Source organism: Pantherophis guttatus, chromosome 15 (genome assembly GCF_059756535.1).
Source record: "Pantherophis guttatus breed Tessera chromosome 15, ASM5975653v1, whole genome shotgun sequence".
In the NCBI taxonomy this organism is placed as follows: domain Eukaryota; kingdom Metazoa; phylum Chordata; class Lepidosauria; order Squamata; family Colubridae; genus Pantherophis; species Pantherophis guttatus.
Window position 1 is genome coordinate 5022979 of NC_142077.1, and position 25486 is coordinate 5048464.

The following is a 25486-nucleotide window of genomic DNA, read 5'->3' on the forward strand; positions in this document are numbered from 1 at the left end:
CCAAAAAAATTTTTTTGACTCAAATGTAACAACGGATGCTAGAATGTGATTCGGGGTGGAATTCCATGCTTAAAAATGTTATTATTAGCTGTTTTTAAAAATTGAGTGTTTTTGCTGCCCGAGGAAGAAAACGCGTGATGCCGGGGTCAGAAAAAAACTGCCCAGGACCAAAAAATTTTTTTTGACTCAAATGTAACAACGGATGCTAGAATGTGATTCGGGGTGGAATTCCATGCTTAAAAATGTTATTATTAGCTGTTTTTAAAAATTGAGTGTTTTTGCTGCCCGAGGAAGAAAACGCGTGATGCCGGGGTCAGAAAAAAAACTGCCCAGGACCAAAAAAAATTTTTTGACTCAAATGTAGCAACGGATGCTAGAATGTGATTCGGGGTGGAATTCCATGCTTAAAAATGTTATTATTAGCTGTTTTTAAAAATTGAGTGTTTTTGCTGCCCGAGGAAGAAAACGCGTGATGCCGGGGTCAGAAAAAAACTGCCCAGGACCAAAAATTTTTTTTTGACTCAAATGTAACAACGGATGCTAGAATGTGATTCGGGGTGGAATTCCATGCTTAAAAATGTTATTATTAGCTGTTTTTAAAAATTGAGTGTTTTTGCTGCCCGAGGAAGAAAACGCGTGATGCCGGGGTCAGAAAAAAAACTGCCCAGGACCAAAAAATTTTTTTTGACTCAAATGTAGCAACGGATGCTAGAATGTGATTCGGGGTGGAATTCCATGCTTAAAAATGTTATTATTAGCTGTTTTTAAAAATTGAGTGTTTTTGCTGCCCGAGGAAGAAAACGCGTGATGCCGGGGTCAGAAAAAAACTGCCCAGGACCAAAAAAATTTTTTTGACTCAAATGTAGCAACGGATGCTAGAATGTGATTCGGGGTGGAATTCCATGCTTAAAAATGTTATTATTAGCTGTTTTTAAAAATTGAGTGTTTTTGCTGCCCGAGGAAGAAAACGCGTGATGCCGGGGTCAGAAAAAAAACTGCCCAGGACCAAAAAATTTTTTTTTACTCAAATGTAGCAACGGATGCTAGAATGTGATTCGGGGTGGAATTCCATCCTTAAAAATGTTATTATTAGCTGTTTTTAAAAATTGAGTGTTTTTGCTGCCAGAGGAAGAAAACGCGTGATGCCGGGGTCAGAAAAAAAACTACCCAGGACCAAAAAAATTTTTTTGACTCAAATGTAGCAACGGATGCTAGAATGTGATTCGGGGTGGAATTCCATGCTTAAAAATGTTATTATTAGCTGTTTTTAAAAATTGAGTGTTTTTGCTGCCCGAGGAAGAAAACGCGTGATGCCGGGGTCAGAAAAAAACTGCCCAGGACCAAAAAATTTTTTTTGACTCAAATGTAGCAACGGATGCTAGAATGTGATTCGGGGTGGAATTCCATGCTTAAAAATGTTATTATTAGCTGTAGTTTAAAATTGAGTGTTTTTGCTGCCCGAGGAAGAAAACGCGTGATGCCGGGGTCAGAAAAAAAACTGCCCAGGACCAAAAATTTTTTTTGACTCAAATGTAACAACGGATGCCAGAATGTGATTCGGGGTGGAATTCCATCCTTAAAAATGTTATTATTAGCTGTTTTTAAAAATTGAGTGTTTTTGCTGCCCGAGGAAGAAAACGCGTGATGCCGGGGTCAGAAAAAAAACTGCCCAGGACCAAAAATTTTTTTTTGACTCAAATGTAGCAACGGATGCTAGAATGTGATTCGGGGTGGAATTCCATCCTTAAAAATGTTATTATTAGCTGTTTTTAAAAATTGAGTGTTTTTCTGCCCGAGGAAGAAAACGCGTGATGCCGGGGTCAGAAAAAAAACTGCCCAGGACCAAAAAATTTTTTTTGACTCAAATGTAGCAACGGATGCTAGAATGTGATTCGGGGTGGAATTCCATGCTTAAAAATGTTATTATTAGCTGTTTTTAAAAATTGAGTGTTTTTGCTGCCCGAGGAAGAAAACGCGTGATGCCGGGGTCAGAAAAAAAACTGCCCAGGACCAAAAAATTTTTTTGACTCAAATGTAACAACGGATGCCAGAATGTGATTCGGGGTGGAATTCCATCCTTAAAAATGTTATTATTAGCTGTATTTTAAAATTGAGTGTTTTTGCTGCCCGAGGAAGAAAACGCGTGATGCCGGGGTCAGAAAAAAAACTGCCCAGGACCAAAAAATTTTTTTGACTCAAATGTAACAACGGATGCTAGAATGTGATTCGGGGTGGAATTCCATCCTTAAAAATGTTATTATTAGCTGTTTTTAAAAATTGAGTGTTTTTGCTGCCCGAGGAAGAAAACGCGTGATGCCGGGGTCAGAAAAAAAACTGCCCAGGACCAAAAAATTTTTTTGACTCAAATGTTACAACGGATGCTAGAATGTGATTCGGGGTGGAATTCCATGCTTAAAAATGTTATTATTAGCTGTTTTTAAAAATTGAGTGTTTTTGCTGCCCGAGGAAGAAAACGCGTGATGCCGGGGTCAGAAAAAAAACTGCCCAGGACCAAAAAATTTTTTTGACTCAACTGTAGCAACGGATGCTAGAATGTGATTCGGGGTGGATTTCCATCCTTAAAAATGTTATTATTAGCTGTTTTAAAAAATTGAGTGTTTTTGCTGCCCGAGGAAGAAAACGCGTGATGCCGGGGTCAGAAAAAAAACTGCCCAGGACCAAAAAATTTTTTTTGACTCAAATGTAGCAACGGATGCTAGAATGTGATTCGGGGTGGAATTCCATCCTTAAAAATGTTATTATTAGCTGTTTTTAAAAATTGAGTGTTTTTCTGCCCGAGGAAGAAAACGCGTGATGCCGGGGTCAGAAAAAAAACTGCCCAGGACCAAAAATTTTTTTTTGACTCAAATGTAGCAACGGATGCTAGAATGTGATTCGGGGTGGAATTCCATGCTTAAAAATGTTATTATTAGCTGTTTTTAAAAATTGAGTGTTTTTGCTGCCCGAGGAAGAAAACGCGTGATGCCGGGGTCAGAAAAAAAACTGCCCAGGACCAAAAATTTTTTTTGACTCAAATGTAACAACGGATGCCAGAATGTGATTCGGGGTGGAATTCCATCCTTAAAAATGTTATTATTAGCTGTTTTTAAAAATTGAGTGTTTTTCTGCCCGAGGAAGAAAACGCGTGATGCCGGGGTCAGAAAAAAAACTGCCCAGGACCAAAAATTTTTTTTTGACTCAAATGTAGCAACGGATGCTAGAATGTGATTCGGGGTGGAATTCCATGCTTAAAAATGTTATTATTAGCTATTTTTAAAAATTGAGTGTTTTTGCTGCCCGAGGAAGAAAACGCGTGATGCCGGGGTCAGAAAAAAAACTGCCCAGGACCAAAAAATTTTTTTGACTCAAATGTAACAACGGATGCTAGAATGTGATTCGGGGTGGAATTCCATCCTTAAAAATGTTATTATTAGCTGTTTTTAAAAATTGAGTGTTTTTGCTGCCCGAGGAAGAAAACGCGTGATGCCGGGGTCAGAAAAAAAACTGCCCAGGACCAAAAATTTTTTTTGACTCAAATGTTACAACGGATGCTAGAATGTGATTAGGGGTGGAATTCCATCCTTAAAAATGTTATTATTAGCTGTTTTTAAAAATTGAGTGTTTTTGCTGCCCGAGGAAGAAAACGCGTGATGCCGGGGTCAGAAAAAAAACTGCCCAGGACCAAAAAATTTTTTTGACTCAACTGTAGCAACGGATGCTAGAATGTGATTCGGGGTGGATTTCCATCCTTAAAAATGTTATTATTAGCTGTTTTAAAAAATTGAGTGTTTTTGCTGCCCGAGGAAGAAAACGCGTGATGCCGGGGTCAGAAAAAAAACTGCCCAGGACCAAAAAATTTTTTTGACTCAAATGTAGCAACGGATGCTAGAATGTGATTCGGGGTGGAATTCCATCCTTAAAAATGTTATTATTAGCTGTTTTTAAAAATTGAGTGTTTTTGCTGCCCGAGGAAGAAAACGCGTGATGCCGGGGTCAGAAAAAAAACTGCCCAGGACCAAAAAATTTTTTTTGACTCAAATGTAGCAACGGATGCTAGAATGTGATTCGGGGTGGAATTCCATGCTTAAAAATGTTATTATTAGCTGTTTTTAAAAATTGAGTGTTTTTGCTGCCCGAGGAAGAAAACGCGTGATGCCGGGGTCAGAAAAAAAACTGCCCAGGACCAAAAAATTTTTTTTGACTCAAATGTAGCAACGGATGCTAGAATGTGATTCGGGGTGGAATTCCATGCTTAAAAATGTTATTATTAGCTGTTTTTAAAAATTGAGTGTTTTTGCTGCCCGAGGAAGAAAACGCGTGATGCCGGCCGGGGTCAGAAAAAAACTGCCCAGGACCAAAAAAATTTTTTTGACTCAAATGTAACAACGGATGCTAGAATGTGATTCGGGGTGGAATTCCATGCTTAAAAATGTTATTATTAGCTGTTTTTAAAAATTGAGTGTTTTTGCTGCCCGAGGAAGAAAACGCGTGATGCCGGGGTCAGAAAAAAACTGCCCAGGACCAAAAATTTTTTTTGACTCAAATGTAACAACGGATGCTAGAATGTGATTCGGGGTGGAATTCCATGCTTAAAAATGTTATTATTAGCTGTTTTTAAAAATTGAGTGTTTTTGCTGCCCGAGGAAGAAAACGCGTGATGCCGGGGTCAGAAAAAAAACTGCCCAGGACCAAAAATTTTTTTTTGACTCAAATGTAGCAACGGATGCTAGAATGTGATTCGGGGTGGAATTCCATCCTTAAAAATGTTATTATTAGCTGTTTTTAAAAATTGAGTGTTTTTGCTGCCCGAGGAAGAAAACGCGTGATGCCGGGGTCAGAAAAAAACTGCCCAGGACCAAAAAATTTTTTTTGACTCAAATGTAGCAACGGATGCTAGAATGTGATTCGGGGTGGAATTCCATCCTTAAAAATGTTATTATTAGCTGTTTTTAAAAATTGAGTGTTTTTGCTGCCCGAGGAAGAAAACGCGTGATGCCGGGGTCAGAAAAAAAACTGCCCAGGACCAAAAAATTTTTTTTGACTCAAATGTAGCAACGGATGCTAGAATGTGATTCGGGGTGGAATTCCATGCTTAAAAATGTTATTATTAGCTGTTTTTAAAAATTGAGTGTTTTTGCTGCCCGAGGAAGAAAACGCGTGATGCCGGGGTCAGAAAAAAACTGCCCAGGACCAAAAAATTTTTTTTGACTCAAATGTAACAACGGATGCTAGAATGTGATTCGGGGTGGAATTCCATGCTTAAAAATGTTATTATTAGCTGTATTTTAAAATTGAGTGTTTTTGCTGCCCGAGGAAGAAAACGCGTGATGCCGGGGTCAGAAAAAAAACTGCCCAGGACCAAAAAATTTTTTTGACTCAAATGTAACAACGGATGCCAGAATGTGATTCGGGGTGGAATTCCATCCTTAAAAATGTTATTATTAGCTGTTTTTAAAAATTGAGTGTTTTTGCTGCCCGAGGAAGAAAACGCGTGATGCCGGGGTCAGAAAAAAAACTGCCCAGGACCAAAAAATTTTTTTTGACTCAAATGTAGCAACGGATGCTAGAATGTGATTCGGGGTGGAATTCCATGCTTAAAAATGTTATTATTAGCTGTTTTTAAAAATTGAGTGTTTTTGCTGCCCGAGGAAGAAAACGCGTGATGCCGGGGTCAGAAAAAAACTGCCCAGGACCAAAAAATTTTTTTTGACTCAAATGTAACAACGGATGCTAGAATGTGATTCGGGGTGGAATTCCATGCTTAAAAATGTTATTATTAGCTGTTTTTAAAAATTGAGTGTTTTTGCTGCCCGAGGAAGAAAACGCGTGATGCCGGGGTCAGAAAAAAAACTGCCCAGGACCAAAAAAATTTTTTTGACTCAAATGTAACAACGGATGCTAGAATGTGATTCGGGGTGGAATTCCATGCTTAAAAATGTTATTATTAGCTGTTTTTAAAAATTGAGTGTTTTTGCTGCCCGAGGAAGAAAACGCGTGATGCCGGGGTCAGAAAAAAACTGCCCAGGACCAAAAAATTTTTTTTGACTCAAATGTAACAACGGATGCTAGAATGTGATTCGGGGTGGAATTCCATGCTTAAAAATGTTATTATTAGCTGTTTTTAAAAATTGAGTGTTTTTGCTGCCCGAGGAAGAAAACGCGTGATGCCGGGGTCAGAAAAAAAACTGCCCAGGACCAAAAAATTTTTTTGACTCAACTGTAGCAACGGATGCTAGAATGTGATTCGGGGTGGATTTCCATCCTTAAAAATGTTATTATTAGCTGTTTTAAAAAATTGAGTGTTTTTGCTGCCCGAGGAAGAAAACGCGTGATGCCGGGGTCAGAAAAAAAACTGCCCAGGACCAAAAAATTTTTTTTGACTCAAATGTAGCAACGGATGCTAGAATGTGATTCGGGGTGGAATTCCATCCTTAAAAATGTTATTATTAGCTGTTTTTAAAAATTGAGTGTTTTTCTGCCCGAGGAAGAAAACGCGTGATGCCGGGGTCAGAAAAAAAACTGCCCAGGACCAAAAATTTTTTTTTGACTCAAATGTAACAACGGATGCTAGAATGTGATTCGGGGTGGAATTCCATGCTTAAAAATGTTATTATTAGCTGTTTTTAAAAATTGAGTGTTTTTGCTGCCCGAGGAAGAAAACGCGTGATGCCGGGGTCAGAAAAAAACTGCCCAGGACCAAAAAATTTTTTTTGACTCAAATGTAACAACGGATGCTAGAATGTGATTCGGGGTGGAATTCCATGCTTAAAAATGTTATTATTAGCTGTTTTTAAAAATTGAGTGTTTTTGCTGCCCGAGGAAGAAAACGCGTGATGCCGGGGTCAGAAAAAAAACTGCCCAGGACCAAAAAAAATTTTTTGACTCAAATGTAGCAACGGATGCTAGAATGTGATTCGGGGTGGAATTCCATGCTTAAAAATGTTATTATTAGCTGTTTTTAAAAATTGAGTGTTTTTGCTGCCCGAGGAAGAAAACGCGTGATGCCGGGGTCAGAAAAAAACTGCCCAGGACCAAAAATTTTTTTTTGACTCAAATGTAACAACGGATGCTAGAATGTGATTCGGGGTGGAATTCCATGCTTAAAAATGTTATTATTAGCTGTTTTTAAAAATTGAGTGTTTTTGCTGCCCGAGGAAGAAAACGCGTGATGCCGGGGTCAGAAAAAAACTGCCCAGGACCAAAAAAATTTTTTTGACTCAAATGTAGCAACGGATGCTAGAATGTGATTCGGGGTGGAATTCCATCCTTAAAAATGTTATTATTAGCTGTTTTTAAAAATTGAGTGTTTTTGCTGCCCGAGGAAGAAAACGCGTGATGCCGGGGTCAGAAAAAAAACTGCCCAGGACCAAAAAATTTTTTTTTACTCAAATGTAGCAACGGATGCTAGAATGTGATTCGGGGTGGAATTCCATCCTTAAAAATGTTATTATTAGCTGTTTTTAAAAATTGAGTGTTTTTGCTGCCAGAGGAAGAAAACGCGTGATGCCGGGGTCAGAAAAAAAACTACCCAGGACCAAAAAAATTTTTTTGACTCAAATGTAGCAACGGATGCTAGAATGTGATTCGGGGTGGAATTCCATGCTTAAAAATGTTATTATTAGCTGTTTTTAAAAATTGAGTGTTTTTGCTGCCCGAGGAAGAAAACGCGTGATGCCGGGGTCAGAAAAAAACTGCCCAGGACCAAAAAATTTTTTTTGACTCAAATGTAGCAACGGATGCTAGAATGTGATTCGGGGTGGAATTCCATGCTTAAAAATGTTATTATTAGCTGTAGTTTAAAATTGAGTGTTTTTGCTGCCCGAGGAAGAAAACGCGTGATGCCGGGGTCAGAAAAAAAACTGCCCAGGACCAAAAATTTTTTTTGACTCAAATGTAACAACGGATGCCAGAATGTGATTCGGGGTGGAATTCCATCCTTAAAAATGTTATTATTAGCTGTTTTTAAAAATTGAGTGTTTTTGCTGCCCGAGGAAGAAAACGCGTGATGCCGGGGTCAGAAAAAAAACTGCCCAGGACCAAAAATTTTTTTTTGACTCAAATGTAGCAACGGATGCTAGAATGTGATTCGGGGTGGAATTCCATCCTTAAAAATGTTATTATTAGCTGTTTTTAAAAATTGAGTGTTTTTCTGCCCGAGGAAGAAAACGCGTGATGCCGGGGTCAGAAAAAAAACTGCCCAAGACCAAAAAATTTTTTTTGACTCAAATGTAGCAACGGATGCTAGAATGTGATTCGGGGTGGAATTCCATGCTTAAAAATGTTATTATTAGCTGTTTTTAAAAATTGAGTGTTTTTGCTGCCCGAGGAAGAAAACGCGTGATGCCGGGGTCAGAAAAAAAACTGCCCAGGACCAAAAAAATTTTTTTGACTCAAATGTAGCAACGGATGCTAGAATGTGATTCGGGGTGGAATTCCATGCTTAAAAATGTTATTATTAGCTGTTTTTAAAAATTGAGTGTTTTTGCTGCCCGAGGAAGAAAACGCGTGATGCCGGGGTCAGAAAAAAACTGCCCAGGACCAAAAAATTTTTTTTGACTCAAATGTAACAACGGATGCTAGAATGTGATTCGGGGTGGAATTCCATGCTTAAAAATGTTATTATTAGCTGTTTTTAAAAATTGAGTGTTTTTGCTGCCCGAGGAAGAAAACGCGTGATGCCGGGGTCAGAAAAAAAACTGCCCAGGACCAAAAAAATTTTTTTGACTCAAATGTAACAACGGATGCTAGAATGTGATTCGGGGTGGAATTCCATGCTTAAAAATGTTATTATTAGCTGTTTTTAAAAATTGAGTGTTTTTGCTGCCCGAGGAAGAAAACGCGTGATGCCGGGGTCAGAAAAAAACTGCCCAGGACCAAAAAATTTTTTTTGACTCAAATGTAACAACGGATGCTAGAATGTGATTCGGGGTGGAATTCCATGCTTAAAAATGTTATTATTAGCTGTTTTTAAAAATTGAGTGTTTTTGCTGCCCGAGGAAGAAAACGCGTGATGCCGGGGTCAGAAAAAAAACTGCCCAGGACCAAAAAAAATTTTTTGACTCAAATGTAGCAACGGATGCTAGAATGTGATTCGGGGTGGAATTCCATGCTTAAAAATGTTATTTTTAGCTGTTTTTAAAAATTGACTGTTTTTGCTGCCCGAGGAAGAAAACGCGTGATGCCGGGGTCAGAAAAAAAACTGCCCAGGACCAAAAAATTTTTTTTGACTCAAATGTAACAACGGATGCTAGAATGGGATTCGGGGTGGAATTCCATGCTTAAAAATGTTATTATTAGCTGTTTTTAAAAATTGAGTGTTTTTGCTGCCAGAGGAAGAAAACGCGTGATGCCGGGGTCAGAAAAAAAACTGGCCAGGACCAAAAAATTTTTTTTGACTCAAATGTAGCAACGGATGCTAGAATGTGATTCGGGGTGGAATTCCATGCTTAAAAATGTTATTTTTAGCTGTTTTTAAAAATTGAGTGTTTTTGCTGCCAGAGGAAGAAAACGCTTGATGCCGGGGTCAGAAAAAAAACTGGCCAGGACCAAAAAATTTTTTTTGACTCAAATGTAACAACGGATGCTAGAATGGGATTCGGGGTGGAATTCCATGCTTAAAAATGTTATTATTAGCTGTTTTTAAAAATTGAGTGTTTTTGCTGCCAGAGGAAGAAAACGCGTGATGCCGGGGTCAGAAAAAAAACTGGCCAGGACCAAAAAAATTTTTTTGACTCAAATGTAACAACGGATGCTAGAATGGGATTCGGGGTGGAATTCCATGCTTAAAAATGTTATTATTAGCTGTTTTTAAAAATTGAGTGTTTTTGCTGCCAGAGGAAGAAAACGCTTGATGCCGGGGTCAGAAAAAAAACTGGCCAGGACCAAAAAAATTTTTTTGACTCAAATGTAGCAACGGATGCTAGAATGTGATTCGGGGTGGAATTCCATGCTTAAAAATGTTATTTTTAGCTGTTTTTAAAAATTGAGTGTTTTTGCTGCCAGAGGAAGAAAACGCGTGATGCCGGGGTCAGAAAAAAAACTGGCCAGGACCAAAAAAATTTTTTTGACTCAAATGTAGCAACGGATGCTAGAATGGGATTCGGGGTGGAATTCCATGCTTAAAAATGTTATTATTAGCTGTTTTTAAAAATTGAGTGTTTTTGCTGCCAGAGGAAGAAAACGCGTGATGCCGGGGTCAGAAAAAAAACTGGCCAGGACCAAAAAAATTTTTTTGACTCAAATGTAACAACGGATGCTAGAATGGGATTCGGGGTGGAATTCCATGCTTAAAAATGTTATTATTAGCTGTTTTTCAAAATTGAGTGTTTTTGCTGCCAGAGGAAGAAAACGCGTGATGCCGGGGTCAGAAAAAAAACTGCCCAGGACCAAAAAATTTTTTTTGACTCAAATGTAGCAACGGATGCTAGAATGTGATTCGGGGTGGAATTCCATGCTTAAAAATGTTAATTTTAGCTGTTTTTAAAAATTGACTGTTTTTGCTGCCCGAGGAAGAAAACGCGTGATGCCGGGGTCAGAAAAAAAACTGCCCAGGACCAAAAAATTTTTTTTGACTCAAATGTAACAACGGATGCTAGAATGGGATTCGGGGTGGAATTCCATGCTTAAAAATGTTATTATTAGCTGTTTTTAAAAATTGAGTGTTTTTGCTGCCAGAGGAAGAAAACGCGTGATGCCGGGGTCAGAAAAAAAACTGCTCAGGACCAAAAAAATTTTTTTTGACTCAAATGTAGCAACGGATGCTAGAATGTGATTCGGGGTGGAATTCCATGCTTAAAAATGTTAATTTTAGCTGTTTTTAAAAATTGACTGTTTTTGCTGCCCGAGGAAGAAAACGCGTGATGCCGGGGTCAGAAAAAAAACTGCCCAGGACCAAAAAATTTTTTTTGACTCAAATGTAACAACGGATGCTAGAATGGGATTCGGGGTGGAATTCCATGCTTAAAAATGTTATTATTAGCTGTTTTTAAAAATTGAGTGTTTTTGCTGCCAGAGGAAGAAAACGCGTGATGCCGGGGTCAGAAAAAAAACTGCTCAGGACCAAAAAAATTTTTTTTGACTCAAATGTAGCAACGGATGCTAGAATGTGATTCGGGGTGGAATTCCATGCTTAAAAATGTTATTTTTAGCTGTTTTTAAAAATTGACTGTTTTTGCTGCCCGAGGAAGAAAACGCGTGATGCCGGGGTCAGAAAAAAAACTGCCCAGGACCAAAAAATTTTTTTTGACTCAAATGTAACAACGGATGCTAGAATGGGATTCGGGGTGGAATTCCATGCTTTAAAATGTTATTATTAGCTGTTTTTAAAAATTGAGTGTTTTTGCTGCCAGAGGAAGAAAACGCGTGATGCCGGGGTCAGAAAAAAAACTGGCCAGGACCAAAAAAATTTTTTTGACTCAAATGTAGCAACGGATGCTAGAATGTGATTTGGGGTGGAATTCCATGCTTAAAAATGTTATTATTAGCTGTTTTTAAAAATTGAGTGTTTTTGCTGCCCGAGGAAGAAAACGCGTGATGCCGGGGTCAGAAAAAAAACTGCCCAGGACCAAAAAATTTTTTTTCACTCAAATGTAACAACGGATGCTAGAATGTGATTCGGGGTGGAATTCCATGCTTAAAAATGTTATTATTAGCTGTTTTTAAAAATTGAGTGTTTTTGCTGCCCGAGGAAGAAAACGCGTGATGCCGGGGTCAGAAAAAAAACTGCCCAGGACCAAAAATTTTTTTTTCACTCAAATGTAACAACGGATGCTAGAATGTGATTCGGGGTGGAATTCCATGCTCAAAAATGTTATTATTAGCTGTTTTTAAAAATTGAGTGTTTTTGCTGCCAGAGGAAGAAAACGCGTGATGCCGGGGTCAGAAAAAAAACTGCCCAGGACCAAAAAATTTTTTTTGACTCAAATGTAGCAACGGATGCTAGAATGTGATTCGGGGTGGAATTCCATGCTTAAAAATGTTATTTTTAGCTGTTTTTAAAAATTGACTGTTTTTGCTGCCAGAGGAAGAAAACGCGTGATGCCGGGGTCAGAAAAAAAACTGGCCAGGACCAAAAAAATTTTTTTGACTCAAATGTAACAACGGATGCTAGAATGGAATTCGGGGTGGAATTCCATGCTTAAAAATGTTATTATTAGCTGTTTTTCAAAATTGAGTGTTTTTGCTGCCAGAGGAAGAAAACGCGTGATGCCGGGGTCAGAAAAAAAACTGCCCAGGACCAAAAAATTTTTTTTGACTCAAATGTAGCAACGGATGCTAGAATGTGATTCGGGGTGGAATTCCATGCTTAAAAATGTTATTTTTAGCTGTTTTTAAAAATTGACTGTTTTTGCTGCCCGAGGAAGAAAACGCGTGATGCCGGGGTCAGAAAAAAAACTGCCCAGGACCAAAAAATTTTTTTTGACTCAAATGTAACAACGGATGCTAGAATGGGATTCGGGGTGGAATTCCATGCTTAAAAATGTTATTATTAGCTGTTTTTAAAAATTGAGTGTTTTTGCTGCCAGAGGAAGAAAACGCGTGATGCCGGGGTCAGAAAAAAAACTGCTCAGGACCAAAAAAATTTTTTTTGACTCAAATGTAGCAACGGATGCTAGAATGTGATTCGGGGTGGAATTCCATGCTTAAAAATGTTATTTTTAGCTGTTTTTAAAAATTGACTGTTTTTGCTGCCCGAGGAAGAAAACGCGTGATGCCGGGGTCAGAAAAAAAACTGCCCAGGACCAAAAAATTTTTTTTGACTCAAATGTAACAACGGATGCTAGAATGTGATTCGGGGTGGAATTCCATGCTCAAAAATGTTATTATTAGCTGTTTTTAAAAATTGAGTGTTTTTGCTGCCCGAGGAAGAAAACGCGTGATGCCGGGGTCAGAAAAAAAACTGCCCAGGACCAAAAAATTTTTTTTGACTCAAATGTAACAACGGATGCTAGAATGTGATTCGGGGTGGAATTCCATGCTTAAAAATGTTATTATTAGCTGTTTTTAAAAATTGAGTGTTTTTGCTGCCCGAGGAAGAAAACGCGTGATGCCGGGGTCAGAAAAAAAACTGCCCAGGACCAAAAAATTTTTTTTCACTCAAATGTAACAACGGATGCTAGAATGTGATTCGGGGTGGAATTCCATGCTCAAAAATGTTATTATTAGCTGTTTTTAAAAATTGAGTGTTTTTGCTGCCCGAGGAAGAAAACGCGTGATGCCGGGGTCAGAAAAAAAACTGCCCAGGACCAAAAAATTTTTTTTCACTCAAATGTAACAACGGATGCTAGAATGTGATTCGGGGTGGAATTCCATGCTCAAAAATGTTATTATTAGCTGTTTTTAAAAATTGAGTGTTTTTGCTGCCAGAGGAAGAAAACGCGTGATGCCGGGGTCAGAAAAATAACTGCCCAGGACCAAAAAAAATTTTTTGACTCAAATATAGCAACGGATGCTAGAATGTGATTCGGGGTGGAATTCCATGCTTAAAAATGTTATTATTAGCTGTTTTTAAAAATTGAGTGTTTTTGCTGCCCGAGGAACAAAACGCGTGATGCCTGGGTCAGAAAAAAAACTGTCCAGGACCAAAAAAATTTTTTTGACTCAAATGTAACAACGGATGCTAGAATGTGATTCGGGGTGGAATTCCATGCTTAAAAATGTTATTTTTAGCTGTTTTTAAAAATTGACTGTTTTTGCTGCCAGAGGAAGAAAACGCGTGATGCCGGGGTCAGAAAAAAAACTGCCCAGGACCAAAATATTTTTTTGACTCAAATGTAGCAACGGATGCTAGAATGTGATTCAGCGTGGAATTCCATGCTTAAAAATGTTATTATTAGCTGTTTTTAAAAATTGAGTGTTTTTGCTGCCCGAGGAAGAAAACGCGTGATGCCGGGGTCAGAAAAAAAACTGCCCAGGACCAAAAAATTTTTTTGACTCAAATGTAGCAACGGATGCTAGAATGTGATTCGGGGTGGAATTCCATGCTTAAAAATGTTATTATTAGCTGTTTTTAAAAATTGAGTGTTTTTGCTGCCAGAGGAAGAAAACGCGTGATGCCGGGGTCAGAAAAAAAACTGCCCAGGACCAAAAAATTTTTTTGACTCAAATGTAGCAACGGATGCTAGAATGTGATTCAGCGTGGAATTCCATGCTTAAAAATGTTATTATTAGCTGTTTTTAAAAATTGAGTGTTTTTGCTGCCCGAGGAAGAAAACGCGTGATGCCGGGGTCAGAAAAAAAACTGCCGAGGACCAAAAAATTTTTTTTGACTCAAATGTAGCAACGGATGCTAGAATGTGATTCAGCGTGGAATTCCATGCTTAAAAATGTTATTATTAGCTGTTTTTAAAAATTGAGTGTTTTTGCTGCCAGAGGAAGAAAACGCGTGATGCCGGGGTCAGAAAAAAAACTGCCCAGGACCAAAAAATTTTTTTTGACTCAAATGTAGCAACGGATGCTAGAATGTGATTCGGGGTGGAATTCCATGCTCAAAAATGTTATTATTAGCTGTTTTTAAAAATTGAGTGTTTTTGCTGCCAGAGGAAGAAAACGCGTGATGCCGGGGTCAGAAAAAAAACTGCCGAGGACCAAAAAAATTTTTTTGACTCAAATGTAACAACGGATGCTAGAATGTGATTCGGGGTGGAATTCCATGCTCAAAAATGTTATTATTAGCTGTTTTTAAAAATTGAGTGTTTTTGCTGCCCGAGGAAGAAAACGCGTGATGCCGGGGTCAGAAAAAAAACTGCCCAGGACCCCAAAATTTTTTTTTGACTCAAATGTAGCAACGGATGCTAGAATGTGATTCGGGGTGGAATTCCATGCTTAAAAATGTTATTTTTAGCTGTTTTTAAAAATTGAGTGTTTTTGCTGCCAGAGGAAGAAAACGCTTGATGCCGGGGTCAGAAAAAAAACTGGCCAGGACCAAAAAAATTTTTTTGACTCAAATGTAACAACGGATGCTAGAATGGGATTCGGGGTGGAATTCCATGCTTAAAAATGTTATTATTAGCTGTTTTTCAAAATTGAGTGTTTTTGCTGCCAGAGGAAGAAAACGCGTGATGCCGGGGTCAGAAAAAAAACTGCCCAGGACCAAAAAATTTTTTTGACTCAAATGTAGCAACGGATGCTAGAATGTGATTCAGCGTGGAATTCCATCCTTAAAAATGTTATTATTAGCTGTTTTTAAAAATTGAGTGTTTTTGCTGCCAGAGGAAGAAAACGCGTGATGCCTGGGTCAGAAAAAAAACTGCCCAGGACCAAAAAAAATTTTTTGACTCAAATATAGCAACGGATGCTAGAATGTGATTCGGGGTGGAATTCCATGCTTAAAAATGTTATTATTAGCTGTTTTTAAAAATTGAGTGTTTTTGCTGCCCGAGGAACAAAACGCGTGATGCCTGGGTCAGAAAAAAAACTGTCCAGGACCAAAAAAATTTTTTTGACTCAAATGTAACAACGGATGCTAGAATGTGATTCGGGGTGGAATTCCATGCTTAAAAATGTTATTATTAGCTGTTTTTAAAAATTGAGTGTTTTTGCTGCCAGAGGAAGAAAACGCGTGATGCCGGGGTCAGAAAAAAAACTGCCCAGGACCAAAAAATTTTTTTGACTCAAATGTAACAACGGATGCTAGAATGTGATTCGGGGTGGAATTCCATGCTTAAAAATGTTATTATTAGCTGTTTTTAAAAATTGAGTGTTTTTGCTGCCAGAGGAAGAAAACGCTTGATGCCGGGGTCAGAAAAAAAACTGCCCAGGACCAAAAAATTTTTTTGACTCAAATGTAGCAACGGATGCTAGAATGTGATTCAGCGTGGAATTCCATGCTTAAAAATGTTATTATTAGCTGTTTTTAAAAATTGAGTGTTTTTGCTGCCCGAGGAAGAAAACGCGTGATGCCGGGGTCAGAAAAAAAACTGCCGAGGACCAAAAAAATTTTTTTGACTCAAATGTAGCAACGGATGCTAGAATGTGATTCGGGGTGGAATTCCATGCTTAAAAATGTTATTATTAGCTGTTTTTAAAAATTGAGTGTTTTTGCTGCCAGAGGAAGAAAACGCTTGATGCCGGGGTCAGAAAAAAAACTGCCCAGGACCAAAAAATTTTTTTTGACTCAAATGTAGCAACGGATGCTAGAATGTGATTCGGGGTGGAATTCCATGCTCAAAAATGTTATTATTAGCTGTTTTTAAAAATTGAGTGTTTTTGCTGCCATAGGAAGAAAACGCGTGATGCCGGGGTCAGAAAAAAAACTGCCGAGGACCAAAAAATTTTTTTTGACTCAAATGTAGCAACGGATGCTAGAATGTGATTCGGGGTGGAATTCCATGCTCAAAAATGTTATTATTAGCTGTTTTTAAAAATTGAGTGTTTTTGCTGCCCGAGGAAGAAAACGCGTGATGCCGGGGTCAGAGAAAAAACTGCCCAAGACCAAAAAAAATTTTTTGACTCAAATGTAACAACGGATGCTAGAATGTGATTCGGGGTGGAATTCCATGCTTAAAAATGTTATTATTAGCTGTTTTTAAAAATTGAGTGTTTTTGCTGCCAGAGGAAGAAAACGCTTGATGCCGGGGTCAGAAAAAAAACTGGCCAGGACCAAAAAATTTTTTTTGACTCAAATGTAGCAACGGATGCTAGAATGTGATTCGGGGTGGAATTCCATGCTTAAAAATGTTATTATTAGCTGTTTTTCAAAATTGAGTGTTTTTGCTGCCAGAGGAAGAAAACGCGTGATGCCGGGGTCAGAAAAAAAACTGCCCAGGACCAAAAAATTTTTTTTGACTCAAATGTAACAACGGATGCTAGAATGTGATTCGGGGTGGAATTCCATGCTCAAAAATGTTATTATTAGCTGTTTTTAAAAATTGAGTGTTTTTGCTGCCAGAGGAAGAAAACGCGTGATGCCGGGGTCAGAAAAAAAACTGCCCAGGACCCAAAAATTTTTTTTGACTCAAATGTAGCAACGGATGCTAGAATGGGATTCGGGGTGGAATTCCATGCTTAAAAATGTTATTTTTAGCTGTTTTTAAAAATTGACTGTTTTTGCTGCCCGAGGAAGAAAACGCTTGATGCCGGGGTCAGAAAAAAAACTGCCCAGGACCAAAAAATTTTTTTTGACTCAAATGTAACAACGGATGCTAGAATGGGATTCGGGGTGGAATTCCATGCTTAAAAATGTTATTATTAGCTGTTTTTAAAAATTGAGTGTTTTTGCTGCCAGAGGAAGAAAACGCGTGATGCCGGGGTCAGAAAAAAAACTGCCCAGGACCAAAAAATTTTTTTTGACTCAAATGTAACAACGGATGCTAGAATGTGATTCGGGGTGGAATTCCATGCTCAAAAATGTTATTATTAGCTGTTTTTAAAAATTGAGTGTTTTTGCTGCCAGAGGAAGAAAACGCGTGATGCCGGGGTCAGAAAAAAAACTGCCCAGGACCCAAAAATTTTTTTTGACTCAAATGTAGCAACGGATGCTAGAATGGGATTCGGGGTGGAATTCCATGCTTAAAAATATTATTTTTAGCTGTTTTTAAAAATTGACTGTTTTTGCTGCCCGAGGAAGAAAACGCTTGATGCCGGGGTCAGAAAAAAAACTGCCCAGGACCAAAAAATTTTTTTTGACTCAAATGTAACAACGGATGCTAGAATGGGATTCGGGGTGGAATTCCATGCTTAAAAATGTTATTATTAGCTGTTTTTAAAAATTGAGTGTTTTTGCTGCCAGAGGAAGAAAACGCGTGATGCCGGGGTCAGAAAAAAAACTGCCCAGGACCCAAAAATTTTTTTTGACTCAAATGTAGCAACGGATGCTAGAATGGGATTCGGGGTGGAATTCCATGCTTAAAAATATTATTTTTAGCTGTTTTTAAAAATTGACTGTTTTTGCTGCCCGAGGAAGAAAACGCTTGATGCCGGGGTCAGAAAAAAAACTGCCCAGGACCAAAAAATTTTTTTTGACTCAAATGTAACAACGGATGCTAGAATGGGATTCGGGGTGGAATTCCATCCTTAAAAATGTTATTATTAGCTGTTTTTAAAAATTGAGTGTTTTTGCTGCCCGAGGAAGAAAACGCGTGATGCCGGGGTCAGAAAAAAAACTGCCCAGGACCAAAAAAATTTTTTTTGACTCAAATGTAGCAACGGATGCTAGAATGTGATTCGGGGTGGAATTCCATGCTTAAAAATGTTATTTTTAGCTGTTTTTAAAAATTGACTGTTTTTGCTGCCCGAGGAAGAAAACGCGTGATGCCGGGGTCAGAAAAAAAACTGGCCAGGACCAAAAAAATTTTTTTGACTCAAATGTAGCAACGGATGCTAGAATGTGATTTGGGGTGGAATTCCATGCTTAAAAATGTTATTATTAGCTGTTTTTAAAAATTGAGTGTTTTTGCTGCCAGAGGAAGAAAACGCGTGATGCCGGGGTCAGAAAAAAAACTGCCCAGGACCAAAAAATTTTTTTTGACTCAAATGTAACAACGGATGCTAGAATGTGATTCGGGGTGGAATTCCATGCTCAAAAATGTTATTATTAGCTGTTTTTAAAAATTGAGTGTTTTTGCTGCCAGAGGAAGAAAACGCGTGATGCCGGGGTCAGAAAAAAAACTGCCCAGGACCCAAAAATTTTTTTTGACTCAAATGTAGCAACGGATGCTAGAATGGGATTCGGGGTGGAATTCCATGCTTAAAAATGTTATTTTTAGCTGTTTTTAAAAATTGACTGTTTTTGCTGCCCGAGGAAGAAAACGCTTGATGCCGGGGTCAGAAAAAAAACTGCCCAGGACCAAAAAATTTTTTTTGACTCAAATGTAACAACGGATGCTAGAATGGGATTCGGGGTGGAATTCCATGCTTAAAAATGTTATTATTAGCTGTTTTTAAAAATTGAGTGTTTTTGCTGCCAGAGGAAGAAAACGCGTGATGCCGGGGTCAGAAAAAAAACTGGCCAGGACCAAAAAAATTTTTTTGACTCAAATGTAGCAACGGATGCTAGAATGTGATTTGGGGTGGAATTCCATGCTTAAAAATGTTATTATTAGCTGTTTTTAAAAATTGAGTGTTTTTGCTGCCCGAGGAAGAAAACGCGTGATGCCGGGGTCAGAAAAAAAACTGCCCAGGACCAAAAAATTTTTTTTGACTCAAATGTAACAACGGATGCTAGAATGTGATTCGGGGTGGAATTCCATGCTCAAAAATGTTATTATTAGCTGTTTTTAAAAATTGAGTGTTTTTGCTGCCAGAGGAAGAAAACGCGTGATGCCGGGGTCAGAAAAAAAACTGCCCAGGACCCAAACATTTTTTTTGACTCAAATGTAGCAACGGATGCTAGAATGGGATTCGGGGTGGAATTCCATGCTTAAAAATGTTATTATTAGCTGTTTTTAAAAATTGAGTGTTTTTGCTGCCAGAGGAAGAAAACGCGTGATGCCGGGGTCAGAAAAAAAACTGGCCAGGACCAAAAAAATTTTTTTGACTCAAATATAGCAACGGATGCTAGAATGTGATTCAGCGTGGAATTCCATGCTTATAAATGTTATTATTAGCTGTTTTTAAAAATTGAGTGTTTTTGCTGCCCGAGGAAGAAAACGCGTGATGCCGGGGTCAGAAAAAAAACTGCCCAGGACCAAAAAATTTTTTTGACTCAAATGTAGCAACGGACGCTAGAATGTGATTCAGCGTGGAATTCCATGCTTAAAAATGTTATTATTAGCTGTTTTTCAAAATTGAGTGTTTTTGCTGCCAGAGGAAGAAAACGCGTGATGCCGGGGTCAGAAAAAAAACTGCCCAGGACCAAAAAATTTTTTTTGACTCAAATGTAGCAACGGATGCTAGAATGTGATTCGGGGTGGAATTCCATGCTTAAAAATGTTATTTTTAGCTGTTTTTAAAAATTGACTGTTTTTGCTGCCCGAGGAAGAAAACGCGTGATGCCGGGGTCAGAAAAAAAACTGCCCAGGACCAAAAAATTTTTTTTGACTCAAATGTAACAACGGATGCTAGAATGGGATTTGGGGTGGAATTCCATGCTTAAAAATGTTATTTTTAGCTGTTTTTAAAAATTGAGTGTTTTTGCTGCCAGAGGAAGAAAACGCGTGATGCCGGGGTCAGAAAAAAAACTGGCCAGGACCAAAAAATTTTTTTTGACTCAAATGTAACAACGGATGCTAGAATGGGATTCGGGGTGGAATTCCATGCTTAAAAATGTTATTATTAGCTGTTTTTAAAAATTGAGTGTTTTTGCTGCCAGAGGAAGAAAACGCGTGATGCCGGGGTCAGAAAAAAAACTGGCCAGGACCAAAAAAATTTTTTTGACTCAAATGTAACAACGGATGCTAGAATGGGATTCGGGGTGGAATTCCATGCTTAAAAATGTTATTATTAGCTGTTTTTAAAAATTGAGTGTTTTTGCTGCCAGAGGAAGAAAACGCGTGATGCCGGGGTCAGAAAAAAAACTGCCCAGGACCAAAAAATTTTTTTTGACTCAAATGTAACAACGGATGCTAGAATGTGATTCGGGGTGGAATTCCATGCTCAAAAATGTTATTATTAGCTGTTTTTAAAAATTGAGTGTTTTTGCTGCCAGAGGAAGAAAACGCGTGATGCCGGGGTCAGAAAAAAAACTGCCCAGGACCCAAAAATTTTTTTTGACTCAAATGTAGCAACGGATGCTAGAATGGGATTCGGGGTGGAATTCCATGCTTAAAAATGTTATTTTTAGCTGTTTTTAAAAATTGACTGTTTTTGCTGCCCGAGGAAGAAAACGCTTGATGCCGGGGTCAGAAAAAAAACTGCCCAGGACCAAAAAATTTTTTTTGACTCAAATGTAACAACGGATGCTAGAATGGGATTCGGGGTGGAATTCCATGCTTAAAAATGTTATTATTAGCTGTTTTTAAAAATTGAGTGTTTTTGCTGCCAGAGGAAGAAAACGCGTGATGCCGGGGTCAGAAAAAAAACTGCCCAGGACCCAAAAATTTTTTTTGACTCAAATGTAGCAACGGATGCTAGAATGGGATTCGGGGTGGAATTCCATGCTTAAAAATATTATTTTTAGCTGTTTTTAAAAATTGACTGTTTTTGCTGCCCGAGGAAGAAAACGCTTGATGCCGGGGTCAGAAAAAAAACTGCCCAGGACCAAAAAATTTTTTTTGACTCAAATGTAACAACGGATGCTAGAATGGGATTCGGGGTGGAATTCCATCCTTAAAAATGTTATTATTAGCTGTTTTTAAAAATTGAGTGTTTTTGCTGCCCGAGGAAGAAAACGCGTGATGCCGGGGTCAGAAAAAAAACTGCCCAGGACCAAAAAAATTTTTTTTGACTCAAATGTAGCAACGGATGCTAGAATGTGATTCGGGGTGGAATTCCATGCTTAAAAATGTTATTTTTAGCTGTTTTTAAAAATTGACTGTTTTTGCTGCCCGAGGAAGAAAACGCGTGATGCCGGGGTCAGAAAAAAAACTGCCCAGGACCAAAAAATTTTTTTTGACTCAAATGTAACAACGGATGCTAGAATGGGATTCGGGGTGGAATTCCATGCTTAAAAATGTTATTATTAGCTGTTTTTAAAAATTGAGTGTTTTTGCTGCCAGAGGAAGAAAACGCGTGATGCCGGGGTCAGAAAAAAAACTGGCCAGGACCAAAAAATTTTTTTTGACTCAAATGTAGCAACGGATGCTAGAATGTGATTTGGGGTGGAATTCCATGCTTAAAAATGTTATTATTAGCTGTTTTTAAAAATTGAGTGTTTTTGCTGCCAGAGGAAGAAAACGCGTGATGCCGGGGTCAGAAAAAAAACTGCCCAGGACCAAAAAATTTTTTTTGACTCAAATGTAACAACGGATGCTAGAATGTGATTCGGGGTGGAATTCCATGCTCAAAAATGTTATTATTAGCTGTTTTTAAAAATTGAGTGTTTTTGCTGCCAGAGGAAGAAAACGCGTGATGCCGGGGTCAGAAAAAAAACTGGCCAGGACCAAAAAAATTTTTTTGACTCAAATGTAGCAACGGATGCTAGAATGTGATTCGGGGTGGAATTCCATGCTCAAAAATGTTATTATTAGCTGTTTTTAAAAATTGAGTGTTTTTGCTGCCAGAGGAAGAAAACGCGTGATGCCGGGGTCAGAAAAAAAACTGCCCAGGACCCAAAAATTTTTTTTGACTCAAATGTAGCAACGGATGCTAGAATGGGATTCGGGGTGGAATTCCATGCTTAAAAATGTTATTTTTAGCTGTTTTTAAAAATTGACTGTTTTTGCTGCCCGAGGAAGAAAACGCTTGATGCCGGGGTCAGAAAAAAAACTGCCCAGGACCAAAAAATTTTTTTTGACTCAAATGTAACAACGGATGCTAGAATGGGATTCGGGGTGGAATTCCATGCTTAAAAATGTTATTATTAGCTGTTTTTAAAAATTGAGTGTTTTTGCTGCCAGAGGAAGAAAACGCGTGATGCCGGGGTCAGAAAAAAAACTGGCCAGGACCAAAAAAATTTTTTTGACTCAAATGTAGCAACGGATGCTAGAATGTGATTTGGGGTGGAATTCCATGCTTAAAAATGTTATTATTAGCTGTTTTTAAAAATTGAGTGTTTTTGCTGCCCGAGGAAGAAAACGCGTGATGCCGGGGTCAGAAAAAAAACTGCCCAGGACCAAAAAATTTTTTTTGACTCAAATGTAACAACGGATGCTAGAATGTGATTCGGGGTGGAATTCCATGCTCAAAAATGTTATTATTAGCTGTTTTTAAAAATTGAGTGTTTTTGCTGCCAGAGGAAGAAAACGCGTGATGCCGGGGTCAGAAAAAAAACTGCCCAGGACCCAAAAATTTTTTTTGACTCAAATGTAGCAACGGATGCTAGAATGGGATTCGGGGTGGAATTCCATGCTTAAAAATGTTATTTTTAGCTGTTTTTAAAAATTGACTGTTTTTGCTGCCCGAGGAAGAAAACGCTTGATGCCGGGGTCAGAAAAAAAACTGCCCAGGACCAAAAAATTTTTTTTGACTCAAATGTAACAACGGATGCTAGAATGGGATTCGGGGTGGAATTCCATGCTTAAAAATGTTATTATTAGCTGTTTTTAAAAATTGAGTGTTTTTGCTGCCAGAGGAAGAAAACGCGTGATGCCGGGGTCAGAAAAAAAACTGGCCAGGACCAAAAAAATTTTTTTGACTCAAATATAGCAACGGATGCTAGAATGTGATTCGGGGTGGAATTCCATGCTTATAAATGTTATTATTAGCTGTTTTTAAAAATTGAGTGTTTTTGCTGCCCGAGGAAGAAAACGCGTGATGCCGGGGTCAGAAAAAAAACTGCCCAGGACCAAAAAACTTTTTTGACTCAAATGTAGCAACGGACGCTAGAATGTGATTCAGCGTGGAATTCCATGCTTAAAAATGTTATTATTAGCTGTTTTTAAAAATTGAGTGTTTTTGCTGCCAGAGGAAGAAAACGCGTGATGCCGGGGTCAGAAAAAAAACTGCCCAGGACCAAAAACAATTTTTTGACTCAAATGTAGCAACGGATGCTAGAATGTGATTCAGCGTGGAATTCCATGCTTAAAAATGTTATTATTAGCTGTTTTTAAAAATTGAGTGTTTTTGCTGCCAGAGGAAGAAAACGCGTGATGCCGGGGTCAGAAAAAAAACTGCCCAGGACCAAAAAATTTTTTTGACTCAAATGTAGCAACGGATGCTAGAATGTGATTCGGCGTGGAATTCCATGCTTAAAAATGTTATTATTAGCTGTTTTTAAAAATTGAGTGTTTTTGCTGCCAGAGGAAGAAAACGCGTGATGCCGGGGTCAGAAAAAAAACTGCCCAGGACCAAAAAATTTTTTTTGACTCAAATGTAACAACGGATGCTAGAATGTGATTCGGGGTGGAATTCCATGCTCAAAAATGTTATTATTAGCTGTTTTTAAAAATTGAGTGTTTTTGCTGCCAGAGGAAGAAAACGCGTGATGCCGGGGTCAGAAAAAAAACTGCCCAGGACCCAAAAATTTTTTTTGACTCAAATGTAGCAACGGATGCTAGAATGGGATTCGGGGTGGAATTCCATGCTTAAAAATGTTATTTTTAGCTGTTTTTAAAAATTGACTGTTTTTGCTGCCCGAGGAAGAAAACGCTTGATGCCGGGGTCAGAAAAAAAACTGCCCAGGACCAAAAAATTTTTTTTGACTCAAATGTAACAACGGATGCTAGAATGGGATTCGGGGTGGAATTCCATGCTTAAAAATGTTATTATTAGCTGTTTTTAAAAATTGAGTGTTTTTGCTGCCAGAGGAAGAAAACGCGTGATGCCGGGGTCAGAAAAAAAACTGCCCAGGACCCAAAAATTTTTTTTGACTCAAATGTAGCAACGGATGCTAGAATGGGATTCGGGGTGGAATTCCATGCTTAAAAATGTTATTTTTAGCTGTTTTTAAAAATTGACTGTTTTTGCTGCCCGAGGAAGAAAACGCTTGATGCCGGGGTCAGAAAAAAAACTGCCCAGGACCAAAAAATTTTTTTTGACTCAAATGTAACAACGGATGCTAGAATGGGATTCGGGGTGGAATTCCATGCTTAAAAATGTTATTATTAGCTGTTTTTAAAAATTGAGTGTTTTTGCTGCCAGAGGAAGAAAACGCGTGATGCCGGGGTCAGAAAAAAAACTGGCCAGGACCAAAAAAATTTTTTTGACTCAAATATAGCAACGGATGCTAGAATGTGATTCAGCGTGGAATTCCATGCTTATAAATGTTATTATTAGCTGTTTTTAAAAATTGAGTGTTTTTGCTGCCCGAGGAAGAAAACGCGTGATGCCGGGGTCAGAAAAAAAACTGCCCAGGACCAAAAAACTTTTTTGACTCAAATGTAGCAACGGACGCTAGAATGTGATTCAGCGTGGAATTCCATGCTTAAAAATGTTATTATTAGCTGTTTTTAAAAATTGAGTGTTTTTGCTGCCAGAGGAAGAAAACGCGTGATGCCGGGGTCAGAAAAAAAACTGCCCAGGACCAAAAACAATTTTTTGACTCAAATGTAGCAACGGATGCTAGAATGTGATTCAGCGTGGAATTCCATGCTTAAAAATGTTATTATTAGCTGTTTTTAAAAATTGAGTGTTTTTGCTGCCAGAGGAAGAAAACGCGTGATGCCGGGGTCAGAAAAAAAACTGCCCAGGACCAAAAAATTTTTTTGACTCAAATGTAGCAACGGATGCTAGAATGTGATTCGGCGTGGAATTCCATGCTTAAAAATGTTATTATTAGCTGTTTTTAAAAATTGAGTGTTTTTGCTGCCAGAGGAAGAAAACGCGTGATGCCGGGGTCAGAAAAAAAACTGCCCAGGACCAAAAAATTTTTTTTGACTCAAATGTAACAACGGATGCTAGAATGTGATTCGGGGTGGAATTCCATGCTCAAAAATGTTATTATTAGCTGTTTTTAAAAATTGAGTGTTTTTGCTGCCAGAGGAAGAAAACGCGTGATGCCGGGGTCAGAAAA